This window comes from Prionailurus viverrinus, chromosome E3 (assembly GCF_022837055.1).
Source record: "Prionailurus viverrinus isolate Anna chromosome E3, UM_Priviv_1.0, whole genome shotgun sequence".
Taxonomy (NCBI): domain Eukaryota; kingdom Metazoa; phylum Chordata; class Mammalia; order Carnivora; family Felidae; genus Prionailurus; species Prionailurus viverrinus.
This window is the reverse complement of record NC_062576.1, coordinates 2,712,874-2,726,055: the sequence shown is the minus strand read 5'-3', so window position 1 is coordinate 2,726,055 and position 13,182 is coordinate 2,712,874. Positions and strand designations below refer to the sequence as shown.

General features: G+C 59.7%; 1 protein-coding gene across 7 annotated transcripts in view; it reads left to right on the top strand.

Annotated features, from left to right (window-relative positions):
* CARD11 (caspase recruitment domain family member 11) overlaps positions 1-13,182 on the top strand; it is a 145,499-nt gene that overhangs the window by 73,647 nt on the left and 58,670 nt on the right. The window contains exon 1 of one of the 7 annotated variants that reach the window (XM_047837669.1): positions 7,487-7,632. The exons of 5 other annotated variants lie outside the window; for them this stretch is intronic. The gene's annotated coding sequence lies outside the window, so the exon portion shown is untranslated. Of the gene's footprint in view, positions 1-7,486; positions 7,633-9,373; positions 9,393-13,182 lie in introns of those variants that run through there. One more of the 7 variants, XM_047837672.1, reaches the window with a different exon arrangement.

Below are 13,182 nucleotides of genomic sequence, written 5' to 3'. Positions count from 1 at the left end.
TCTGAGTATGAGGTAAATTGGTCAGCTTACGCACACGTCTGCTAAAATTTTTTCTTGAATTCTGGTCCTCGTGGATACCAAGTTTCTGGGTTTGATTGTCTGTAATTTGTGATAAGCTATGGCCTGGCAAACAATTTATGTATGAATAGGCCTGATCCTTTTGAAATTTACTGTTAAGGTTGGTAAGGTGCCTCTGGCGTCACCTTTATTCTGAAGTTAGAGTAGGCCTGTTCCTAAGATACAGACTTTCTGGGTCCCTAACTCAGTGAAGTCTCTCCAGTGTGGCTAGTTTAAACTCTAGCATCTCAGCCCTATGTGTCATCTGCACCTTCTCAGATCACAGTCCCGTGGTCGTTGCTCTCTGCCCAGCTCGCGGGGTCCTGCCTGCGTGGGCGCAATTTAGTATCTAGCCACGCCCTGTGTAGTTCCCTTCGGCCTCCGTCCTCTCACATTGCAGACCTCAACAGCCCTGAACTCTGATGTCTGCCTCCCCCCGGCTCTGGTGCAGCTGCCCTGCTCTGGAGCTCCAACCTGCCGTCCACGCTGCGTAAGGTGCGTCCAGGCAAAAAGCCAGAGCAGTCATGAGGTTTAGCTCCCGAGTTGATCTTCCATTAGGGTCATCCTGAGCCACCTGTTCCAATGTCTACAAACAGTTGCAAACATCTCCTCACACCTTGTGACTGTTTAACATTTTTGCTGCCATGTGTAATGTGTTACTTTCCACATACCTGATGACCGATCCGAATGCGCCGAAGCCAGATGAGAAGGGATTAATTACAGATGGGCAGCGATTTAGGATTTATTGGAAGGAGCAGTCATGGGGCACCCTGTCCACAAATAAGACTTCAAGTACGCCCCCCAGGTCTTGTTGTATGAAATATTAGAATTTTATAAGCAATAGCTGTGGGGCCGAATCCTTACTTTGCAAAAGAATCCTTCGCTTTGCGGGACTAGCTACGAGGAAACACCGTTCTTACAAGACTCATTGGAAGGTGGCTGGGGGAAGAAGAGGTAGGCAGCGGGTGGCCGAGCCCAGATCCCCAAGTTTAGACGTTGCTTCCAGTGATGCTGTTGGTCAGGAATGAAGCCAGTGTGCCCCCGACGTGTCATATCACATGCACGAGCGTCTAGGGCCGACAGCAAGGCCACGGCAAAGCGAGGGCCACGGAGGGATAAAGTGTGAAGACGTGGTCCTCCTTGGCACCCAGCCGCCCATAAGAAACTTGAATGCTTTGAGCCAGAATGCAAAGTCAGAAGCTCCATCAGAGGCCAGGCGGGGCGTGAGCCAGGAGAGAGCAGCACAGTGTCAAACAAACATTCCAGAAGACTCCGAAGGGGAGTGAATAGGCACACGGCATGTCTGCAGACGGTGAGTGCTGGGTTAGAAGGGCACCAGCCGGTGTGTGTTTGTGTGTCACCCAGGGAGCTCCTTAAAACGCAGGCTCTGAGTCAGAACGTTGAAGAAGAGGTCTGGAGAGCTGCAGGTCCGACCAGCTCCAGGTGGTGCCGATGCCGTGGGCGCCCAGGTGGCATTGATCTCTGAGGGATTTCAGCCCAGGAGCCCGGACGGTTCCTCACGGGGGAGATCACCCGATGCTTGTGGTGGAGAGGAGACCACGGTGCTAAACGCGGTAAATGGGGGACAAGGGGATTGGGTGGACACAGCATAGCGTGCCCGCGACATTTAATCCCTAAAGCCGGCTGCACCTGTTGGGGCTGACGGTTGCACCTGAGGGGGTTCAGGCTCCAGCATCCCAGAAATCTTGGCCGTGACCCTAGGGGAATTCCCCGCAGAGCCACAGGGCGCTGAAACATGCACTGTTCCTACTTATTCAAGAACTCGAATGCCAGCAGAATGGCAATACGCTTCAATTTAAAAAAAAAAAAAAAAGGCAAGAAGGAAAACAACCCTCAAAACTCTATTACCTTCTGCCATTAACTTTTTTCTGGAGTATGATAATGTGTGCCTTGACTGCAAACTAAGTCTGAAGTTGCATGCTGTAGATTCCGTCCGGAGGGAGCGTGGCTCACGTCTTAACAGGTATTCGTGTTTGGGAAGTCCGTGCGTGGCCATGACCTCTGCACGTGGGAAGGACATATCCTGGCGTGGCGCGTGCACACCTGGATTTTAGACAAGGCGACACACGACGCATTTTGGTTGATGTTCACGTGACTTCAGCACCGACCTGGGGACCGAGTTTTTTGTGTTTTAACTTCAGCTTCTTGGATGGCGCTTGAAATACTCCATTTCTTCTCAACAGCACCTCGGAGCGTAGGGAGTTCTGGACTTTGGATTTAACTAACGAACTCGTACGAGGATGGTGATAACGCAGGCTCCCATTCCCCAAGCGCCGGCTATATCCCAGGCACGTGCTCTAGAAATACATTTAATCGTCGCTAACATTCCCCCCGCCGTGGGCATTATGCCTAAACTGTTTCCAGGTTATTTATAGATTCCCATTTTACAGAACATAAACCGAGGCCCCGGGGTGGTTGGAGGAGCGAGGAGTTGGGCCTCCAGTGTTCGGTCAAGTGCGAATTCCCCCACGTTGTTCTGCCACTGATGTCCCGTGATGCGGAGTAACAGGGCTCTTTCTAAGCACTGATGTTTCCAGCTTCTTTCCAGGCCCTCCCTCCTGCTGTGGAGATGAGCCAGGCCAGAGAGCCCAGGACTTCCCACCGGCCCAGAGGGGACATCTGACCCACTTCCCGTTCTCTGAGCCAGCGGCCCCCTGTCCTTCCAGGTCAGAGGCTGTCGATGGCTCTCCAGGCCTCAGGGGACCTGGCCAAGGGCAGGGGGTGAGGCAAGAGTTAACAGGGCCGCAGGCTCTGTGTACTGTGGGCGTTCTCTTCTGCTCTGTGTCCTCAGGCCGGCTTCCACGGCGACTTCATTAGCAGCAAGCTGCTAATTAAATTTCATATTTATGGTCGGAAAATAAAATCATTGGACCTTTTTGAAATAGGATTTTATGAGTTTTAGCCCTGGCGCTGACTCAGCAGTCAAGGGCCCGCGCTGTTTAGATGTACGGCTTCAAGGCGGAGATAAATAGAACAAATAACACGGGGGAAGAGGTTGAATCCTGCGTCCTTGGGCGGGCCCGAACACGTTGCGGGGCCTTGGCGGGGCAGACCCGGGCCTCTGGGTGTGGCTGGGATGCCAGGGCCCCAGTCCAGTGTGGGTGTGTTTTGGGTCCAGGGTCACTGAGCCCCCGCAAGGCTGTTTTTGTTGCAGAGTGGGATGGGCTGTGTGTGTGTGTGTGTGTGTGTGTGTGTGTGTGTGTGTGTTCTTGCCATACTAGAAAAATCGCTCTTTGTCTGCAGCTCAGACTCCAGGCTCACGGGGTGTGTGTGCAGGAAGCTCTCGGATCTTACTTCCTTTCACGTGTCACTTAGCGACTGGCCGTGAGAACTCAGCTCCTTCCACCCTGCGATGCCCACACCCCTGTGCTGTGCCCCTGGTGGGCCCAGTGGGCATGTCCTCATCCAGGCCGGGAAAAACTCACGCCCACTGCGTTCTGGTGTGTCCGGCGGGGAGGCTCTGAGCATCCTGGGGGTGGAAGGACGTCAGGGCATCGGGGTCTACCCTGCAGCCTGCTCAGACGCCCTTTCTCATAAAGGACGAGGCGGTTTCCCTCAGCTCGGTTCTGGTGGGTTTATCTCCTCCCGGAAGGATCCATTTCTCTGGAGTGTTGGAAAGTCCAGTGTGCGGAAGTCAAGGAGACCGGGCTCGGTCCCTGAGCCTCCCTCCCCACACCGCCCCGTGGGGTCCGGGCCCTGCCGTCCACACCCTCTTCTGCAGCGTGGGGGGTAAGGCGACCTATCCCCCGGGGCGCCTGAGAGCAGCCTGAGAGAATGCACACCAAGGGCCCAGCCGAGTCCCCACGTGGCAGGCGCTGGGCCTTCCGTCCGTGACTAGGTTCCCTCCCACGAGCACTTCATTCTGTCTCGGCACGTCCATTCACAAACTGTGAAACAACAGCGTGGGTGGCCCAAGCGGCACCAAAGACCCCCTCGGGAACCCGTTACCTTGTGCTGCGACCACCCGCGAGGGGGCTTCCTTTCCACTGATTTGCTCCGGAGTCGGAAGCCGTCACTCAGTCGATGTGATGCCCGTGGCGGGGCAGGTGGAGGGCGGGCCTGGCCCTGCGAGGGACACACACGAGCCCGCCTTCTATCCCACGAGGAGCTGGGCCATTAACCCTTCCTGCCACTGCCCGAGTGCTGTGGGCTGCACTCTGCGACACCCCCCCCCCCCAGTTCAGGTGTGAAAGCCCTAAGCCCCTGGGGTGGGGGGGCGGGTATTGGAGGCAGAGCCTTTGGGAGGAAATTAGGGTTGGATGAAGTCGTGAGGGCGGGGCCTCGTGATGGGATTAGGGGTCTCGTAGGAAGAGGACGAGGCAGGGCTCTCTCGTTGTGAGCACACACCAAGGACAGTCCACGTGAGGACACCACGGAAGGGCGGCCATCCGCGGACCAGAGGAGATCTCTCACTGGACACGGGATCTGCTGGTACCTTGAGCTCGGACTTTGCAGGCTGCAGAACAGAGAGAAACGAACACCAGTTGTCTAAGCCGTCCGGCGGAGGTGTTTTACGGACTGAGACACGGTGTGACCTCAGGCAAGTCCCCCGACTTCTCTGAGCCTCGGCTTCCTGGCGGTCACGGCGGCGGCCACACGGGACCACTGGGGGGTTGAGGGTGTGCCAGCAAGGAAGGCTTCCCTGCCGTGGTGCTCACATAGGACTGCTTCCAGAACCAAAGGATGAGGGAGGACAAGGATCTGGCTGTCCCTGAGGGGCTCTCCTGCAGACCGCCCCCCGCCCAGAGAGGAGACACGCGTCCCCTCCTTCCTCCTCTTTTCAGCTCAAGCCACCAGCTAGGCCGTCAGCACCTGGAACGTAGGAGCGTGACCGCGAGATGCCAGAACCCTTAATGTCCTCAGGAAGGAGGCTGTCGCTCCGGGTGGAGCACCCCAGTGGCCGGCCACGTGCACACGCTGGGCTCCTGTCTTCCAAGCATCACTTCATCCTCACATCCCGTGGGGCGGCACTCCCGTCGTCCCCATGTGACTGGAGAGACTGAGGCCTCAGGGGATGCCCTGCAGTCCCGCCAGCCGCACCAGAGGCTGACCCGAGCCGGTCCGTGGCCCCCTGACCTTTGGCTTCTGCTTGGCTGTGGAGGATGGGAGCACAAAGGGAAGACGGGGGCCGGTGGTCAGTTCTGAGGGGCGGCCACCCCTGGCTCCTGAAGGCTGAGCCCTGCCGGCAGCCCCCTGCTTCTCCCCCTCCCCGTCTCCCTCCAGCCCTTCAGTCTGGGCAGGAAGTCCCCAGGGTGCAGCCCCCAGGGACCTCGCGGCCCCCTCTTGCTCCCGTGAAGTCTGCACATTCAGCTCTCCCCAGACCCAGCTTTTCGACCTCCGTCTCCCTGCCAGCCTCTCGCCGAATCAGGATCCCGTCCCGCCCAGTCGCCACGTGGCCCCGTGGTAGCCTGGCTGCGGAGTCCTGCCCACCGCCCTGCTGGGTCCTGTCCGGAGGGGCCCAGGAGGAGAGCCCGTGAGGGGTGGGCAGTCAGGGAGAGCTTCCCGTGGGAGGAGGCGCTGGTGACGGAGGGCTTGGAGGCCCGATAGGAGTTTGGCTAGGAGACGTGCTGCGGGCCGTTCTCTTCACGTAAGCTGCCGTAACAAAATACCACAGGCCTCACAAACTACCATGAACAGGTTCACTCGAAAGAAAAGAGACATATTCTCACAGTCCTAGGGGCCAGCGGTCTGAAATCAAGGTGGGAACAAGGCAGGGCCCCCTTCCTCCGGAGACTCCAGGAAAGGATCCCCCCGACTCTTGCAGGTCTCGTGGCCCCCAAGTTCCACGGCCCGTGGCCACCTCCCCCACCTCTGCTTCCATAGTCACATGGCCGTCTTCCCTTGTGTCTCTGTGTGTGTCACTGACTCAAGCCCCGCCCTAATCCAGGGAGACCTCCGCTTCGGTGCGTCTGCAGACCCCCCGTTTCCAGATACGGTCGCATTCTGAAGAAGGGGGCCCTGTCCAGCCCGGCGCACCGCGGGGGGCATCAGCGGATGACAGCTTGAGAGAGAGGGAGAGGCAGGAGCCGGGGCCCTGCGAAGGGACCACGTCACCCCTCCATAAGCAGAAGGCCGACGCGGGTGCAGAGGAGCGGGACTTGGAAAACAGGGTGGCGGTCGCTTATGGAGCTGGGCGAGCACCGACCACGTGACCCAGCAGCCCTGAGCCTTGGCGCTTCTCCCAAAGAGGTGACGGCACCTGTCCACGCGAAGATTCGTCCAAGAACGTCCCAACAGGGGAACCTGGGAATCCACCCGCAATGCCCACCAACAGGTGAAGGGATAAACTGTGGGACGCGCATCAGCGGCGACGCTCTGTCACCGGGACCAGCCAGTGACGTGCACCACACGGGACCAGCCAGTGACAGGCACAGCCATTGCCCCGAACAGCGCGTGCTCTGCTCCTTCAGTTTTCTGTCACAGAAATCACAGTCCTGGTGGTCACTGGCGTGGGTGCACGGCACGGAAAGGGCCGTGAAGGACCCCCTGGGGTGCTGGCCACGCTCCGCTTCTCCGTGGGTCATAGGGTGTCTTCTTTCCCCAACTCCTTGAACAGTGTCCTTGAGATGCACGCGGCTCACTGATGCTACCGCAATAGTTTAGGAAAGGAGAGGGGACCGTAAGTTCTCCGGCCACTGGTACGGGCGGGGACACAGGAATCGGGCCGCAGTGGAGTCGGACCGTGGCGCCCAGGCGGAGACACTGGCGTCCAGCTGTGCAGGGACCGGGGTGGGGGTGGGGGACGTTGCAGCTTCTAGGAAGGGGCGGGGCTGACCTCCCAGGCGTGTGCCTACATCACCTGGATCCATCCGCCCACAGCTTCCGTTCCCCTGTTTCCCGAGAGGACACGGCCCTCTGCTCCCCCAGGGGAATGGGGTGATCGGAGCTCACCGCGGGGTGAGAGGGCAGAGGAGACACGGGTGGTCAGGGAGGAGCTGGGTCAGTGCCCCGCCGTGGATGCCGGCCTGTGTCGAGCAAAAACGAGTAGCGGTGTGTTTGGCTCGGGGCAGCTGGGTGTGAGGCTTGTGGAACATCTTCCCTGGAACGTTCTAGGCCCCACGCTTCCCGCCTGCGGCCTTCCCCCTCGGTGCAGTTCACAGTCAGGGGACCGTGGTCTCCTGGGCGAGGTCGGGCACAGCAGGAAGAGAGAGCAGGACTGACGCCAGGCTCCTGCCCGATCCTCCCTCCCCTCCTGCACCCCCTCCCCCCTGCGCCCCCGAGGCAGACGCGACCCTGCCTGCCAGAGAGAGCACGGTCCCCTTGGCGAGTGTCTCAGCCTCCCCCCCCCCCGCCCCCGTAGAAAGTCACCCACAGACTCTGCTCAGAACAAAAATAAAAAGGGAAGTATGGCAGCGCCCCCACCCCCCACCTCTGCCCCTAAAAATAGAGGCGGCCTCCCAGTGGGGTGTTGTGTGGGCTTCCGGGAGAGGCCGCGGTTCCGTGCAGCATCAGCATGTTCTGGGGGCCTGGCAGGCAGCGCGCTGGAGGAGAGGGGGTCTGAGGGGGCCACGGAGGGACCCCAGGCAGACCCAGGACAGAGCTGGTTGCAAACATGTGAGTATATTGTCCAGCCGGCAGGTCCTTTAGCTCCGAGACACGTGTGTGCTGAGCTAGCAAAGCCCCAGCGGGAGCCGTGTGGGGCCGGCTGGGGCGGCGGGGGGGGGGGGGGGGTGCCGTAAGCCCCGCGCCCCCCACCCTACCCCCTTGCTTCGTCCACACCGTGTGTCTAATGGCTCCACACATGCTCCCTTTCATTTCTCAATTTCTTAAACAACACGGTCGACTCTCAAACAGCCGGTGCCGGGGCGACTAGTTTAGGCTGTCACTTTGATTGCACAGAGCGTGGAACTGAGCCCAGAGAAGGCCCCTCCATAAATGCCTGATGATTGATTTGGACCAGAACGCTCGCATTTTTATGTGCTGGCTTCTCGAACTTTCTTCTGATGGAGGACAGTGCCCAGCGTGGAGGAGCGGGCGTGAGAGCACAGAATGTGCTCTTGTTGGGGGCAGTGAGGTGCCCGAGGCCCCCCGCTGGAATTGTCTGCGGCGTCCGTCCCGGAAGGTCGGGCCCTTGCCTTTATGTGAGGCTCACAGCCCCGCAGCCCTCCCCAGGGTACCCTGCAGACGATCCTTCCGAGGTTTAAGATTCCGTGTGCAAAGAAGGGAGCCTGGTGCTAACTGTCCCACAGCTGACCCAAGGCCCGGCCCCTGCCCGCAGGCATGTGGAGAGACAGAGACACTGGAGCCCCGAGCCCAGTGGGAGACTTTGACCAGAACCCCGGGGAGAAAAGGCAGAGTGCAGTGTGAATGGCTTTTCAAGGAGCAGAAGGAACAGGGCCCGAGGGAAAACGCCCCCCCCCCCCCCCCCCGCCCCACCCCGCCCCCTGCATCTCCTGGAGGCCTCAGAGACACTTCCTCATTTCCTCCTGAAGCACTTCAGGAACCCAATAAGCCCTGCAGGGTCGAAACTGCAGGCCTCGGGCGGCTTGGGCTTATGAGAAGCTGTCCTCTGCTTCCAGGAGGTCACGCTGACATCACGGGTTCGAAGAAGTCCGCAAGGTCTCAGGGGCATCCTTTAAAACGAGAGACCACGTAAGGTCGCGGGTGTCTCCAGTCACACAGCGGAGAGCATCCCTCGGTGGAGCGGGTCCCACGAAGGCCGGCCTGGCCTACGACACGGCTGGGTAGCGCCTGGCGGGCGGCCTTCGAGCCTGGCTTTGCAGAGCTCCCCACACGCAGGCACAGAGCCCACCCCCCACCCACTGCCGCCGACACTTGCTCCGAAGCCTCAAGTCCACACCGATCTGCGGTGTCTGGGTTGCAGTTTGGACGGGGCGCCTTACGTAATGACCGGTGATTCCAGCCGTTTGACACAAGCCAAAGGAGAAAAAAAAAAAAAAGTCTGGCTGGCGTCTGATTTTATGAGCTTTTGCTTTCATGGCAAGAAGCGAGAGATGATCTCTGGGCGTAGAGATCCCCACATTCCCGGGCCTGCTGCTCTCGGAAAGCGTTTCCATTGCACCGTGTAGGGAGCACAGGACATCAGAAAACCGGGGGCTCGTGTGCACCAGGGCCTGGACACCCACCCCACCCCCGCCCCCAACCCCAACAGGCTCATTTAAAGACACTCTTACATAATAGATCAGTAAGAAGGAGAGACACAGGACGGGACTCTCTCCTCAGCAGCAAAATCGGAGTGTCCGGAGATGTTTGGTAACAGTCTCATCCCCGCCCCCCTTCTGGTGCTCAGATAACGTGGAAAATGTGAGTCTCGGTGTTTCCACGTTTCAAGCTGCCTGGCGGCTTTAGAACAGGTGAGCTGACCTACGGGAAATCACTCAAGTTCACGTGCTCCTTGCCACGGCCTCAGGAGCCCCCGCGCCCCCACCCCGGGGACTGACCCAGGGACACTAACACGGAAGCAGCCCTCCCAGACCAGACCCCGCTTTCCCTTTCCCGCCCCCGCCCACCCCCTCCCTGCTCGGCTGTGTCTTGCTTCGTTTCTCTTCCCTTCCCTCGCCGTGCACCTGCGGGCACTAAATAAAACTCTGAGTTCCTGTGCCTTTTTCTCAGCCCGTGTCCTCGCTTCAGACCTCACACCCCGCCTCCTTCTGCTGCGTCCGCCTCCCTTGTGCCTTTTCCTGGACGCGCAGCCCGCAGACGTCACTCCTGATTTCCGTGCTTCCCCGAGCCCAGGGTTGACTGACCCCCCCCCCCACCCCGGGGTGGGGGTGAGGAGCGCATGCACCTGCCTTGCCCGTGGGGCCCCTCTCGTGTCTCCATCTGAGTTGATGGTACCTTCCCGGCCAGGCTGTGTCAGGGCTGGGGTTAGTGTTGGTTCGGGACCAGCAGCTCACGTGTTCCAGAAATTGGAGCTTTTTATCTGTTTGATCAGATTTGGTTGAGGGAAGTGAAATTCACGTAATGTTCACCCCCCCACCTTAAAGTGAACAATTGGTGTTTAGCATGCTCACGGGGCTGTACAGCCACCACCCGCACCCAGTTCCGAAGCACGTCCCTTGCCCCGAAAATAAAGCCCCGTATACATCAGCGGCCGCCCCTCCGTGTCTGCCGGCCCCCAGCCCCTGGCCGCCACCCACCTGCTCTCTCTCTGTGGGCTTCCCTCCTCTGGGCGTTTGAAGGTATCCTGCCGCTCGTGGCCTTTCGAGTCTGGTTTCTTCCGCTCCGTGTGACGTTTGCAAGGTCTGTCCATGTTGTAGCACGGATCAGCGCCCCGTTCCGTCTCGTGGCTGAATAGTATTCCGTCGCACGTATAAATGTCCTCATTTTAAGAGTCACTGGCTTCGAGGGCTCCCGGCTGCCGGGACTGGGAAGGGGAGTGGGGCACAGGGAGGTGGGAGGGGGGACCTTGCCGGGCTTCTCGATGCAGCACCCAGCAGAAGCAACCTGCGACGGGGGTCTCGGCCCACCGCCTTGGCCCGCCCCGCCGTCCGTGCAGCCCCGCGGAGGGCATGTTGGGGAAGCCGGCATCTCTGGCCAGCCTCCCCAGGCTGCCGCTGGCTCTGCTCCTGAGCACATTATCACAATTAACTACAGCCAGCTCTCGATTCTCTCCAGTCATAGGGGACCCAAGTAACACAGAGCTCATTGAAATGTGGGGCTGCAGGGGCGGTGGGGAGGAGGGGCCCCATTCCGTGGGGAAGCTGTTCATTTTGCAGCTAATTAGGAGTAAAGAGACCCTTCCTGAGTCCTTTCCTCCTTCTCTGTCTCCCTCCCAGAAGCCTGTTTAATTGGACGTACAGACTTACTCTGGTCCTGACCTAGCGGATGCCCAGTGAACGCATTTTAACTAACCATCCCCCCCCCAGCCCCCACCCCCGCCCCCGCCGGCCATCTCTTGGCAGAATGCTCCAGGACAGGAAATCTGAGTATCGGGGGTGCCGGATGCGGGCACCGTGCTTTATCCTTCCCCAAAGGTCTGCAGTAAGTGGTGACATTACGAGACGCACAGAAGGAGGGGAATGGACTGACTCAGGCGTCTGGAACCCCCACAGACTGGGTCATTGGTCCCAGAAGGATCGGGACGCGGTGCTTTGCCCCGGGGCCCTTCCTGAGCGAGCGGCGTGCCAAGTGTGGTCAGACGCGGCCCCTGTTGTGCTCCCGTCGCGCTTGAAACTAACGCCCACTGACGCGTCCTGCAGCTTCCCCTCAGCGTCCCGACTGTCCCTTTTCTCCCGGGACTGTGAGCTCGGTCCAGCGTAATCCTAGGTGAGGTGACTGGAGCCCCCCAGCGTGACACGCCGAGTTTGCCGAGGGTCTCTTTCCAGCCTTGCCGTGCGACCGCGAGCGTCAGACTCTGCCCCCCTCTGCCCCTGCCGTCTGTGGTGGGTTGTGTTACTGAGTCACTCCGTCCGCTCCTCTGATGTCGAATGAGTGCCCACGGCACAAGAGGCACGGAAGCGTCGTGCCCCACGTCATCCAGGAGCGCGTCCCCCGAAGGTCAGCTGGTGACCTTTCACAACGAGGGAGCGAAGCCCTCCGCGTAAGTCCGGAAGATGCTGGCTGGTGTGGGTTATCAGTTTTCAAAAATTAGGATTCCAGACTGAACCGAATTCCCGTGCACCACCGGCTAGAACGGGCTGTCCTTGGTGATGCGGAAGGTCCTTCGGGCTGGAGTGGGGGGGGGGGGGGCGGGGGAGGGGGGGCACATTGCGAGAAGAGATGGCCGCCGTCACACTGATGCCACATTCGGGGACGCCAGCAAATGAACGAGTCCTTCTTCCCGACAGAGTGCAGGACCAGCTGCCTTTTCTGCAGCTCACCCGGCTGGGGTGGTTTGTGACCAGATCGCTCCGTCCCCGCAGGTCACAGATTGGAGGGACGTAGACTGTAGACTTCTAATCTGTGACTGATGGAGAGGCCAAGACAGATGGGCGCTCGGGTCCAAACGGCAGGCGCAGCAGAACGAGCCGGGTCAAACGAAGGGCATGTGATCCCGTCAGCAGGCTGTCGTGGTGAAAACCCTCAGCACGCGGCAGACAGAAAGGTCTTCCCCGCTGAAGGGAGGAAGCTGAAACAAGGAAAAGACAGCCGGCGCTTTTGCCCCGGAAATCGGTCACTTCGTGAATGTTAAATGCCCATCTGTGCGAGAGATTGGCTGGGGCGCAGGGCGTCCGAGGAAGTAAGAGAGGGGCCCCTCCCGGAGGCCGTGAGCAGCACCGCGGGCTCGGCGAGAGAGATGCTAACGACGCCCGGTGGGCGAGTCGCAAACCAGAAGCCCAGACACAAGGCTCGAAGGCAGATCTTTGACGTTTTGCTCGAAGTTCTGCCCGTGCAGGTGGCTCTACGGGGCGTCCAGGCAGACCCCTCGTTTCCATCTCGAGTTTCCCGTTGGCTTCTGAAGGGCTGGACTGAGTGATCAAGTGCCTGCTCTGTGCACGGTAGCAGCCCTAAGGTGTTAGACGTGCTTGTGCAACTCTGCAGACCAAGAAATGGGGCTCAGAGAGGTTAAGCCACGTGCCTCAAGCCGCACAGCAGCAAGTGGCAGAGCATGAGCTCACATCCAGGACCCTCCCTTCGGCACCATGTGCTTTCCACTGGGACGCACACTGTTGTCTCCTTATTCAAAGGTTTTTTGGCATGGCTCTCTTTTTAGAGTCGAATTTCCGTGATCCTGTGGCCACAGCCCCCATCTTCTTGGGGTGGGGATGCCACTTCTCACCAAGGAGCGCGGTGTACCTTAACCTCGCAAGGACCTTCCTTGCATGCGGGTCCCTCCAGCGGGAACCCCGGCCGCGCAGTGCTGCGGGTCTACACCGAAGGAGTCTGTAGAGACCGCCTGTCTGTCTGTCCTGCTGCCTGCAAATCTGCCCAGGGAACCGATGTCGGAGAAAGTACTGCTCTGACCTCAAGCCTCAAATACCTCAGGGTAAAAATAGGAAGGTCTGAGGCCCGGATCACAGCTGAGGCTGCTGCTTCCTGCCCCAGGGCCTCGACCAGACCTGAAGGCCTTTTGAGAAGAAGTCTCCACAAGCCCCGTGCAGCCCCCCGGGGAAAGCCAGAGCCTCAGGCCCCCGAGTGGCCGCCCTCCCGAGCGGATTTCACTCCCTGATCTCACTCGCCGGTGCTCTGCGCGGACGCGGG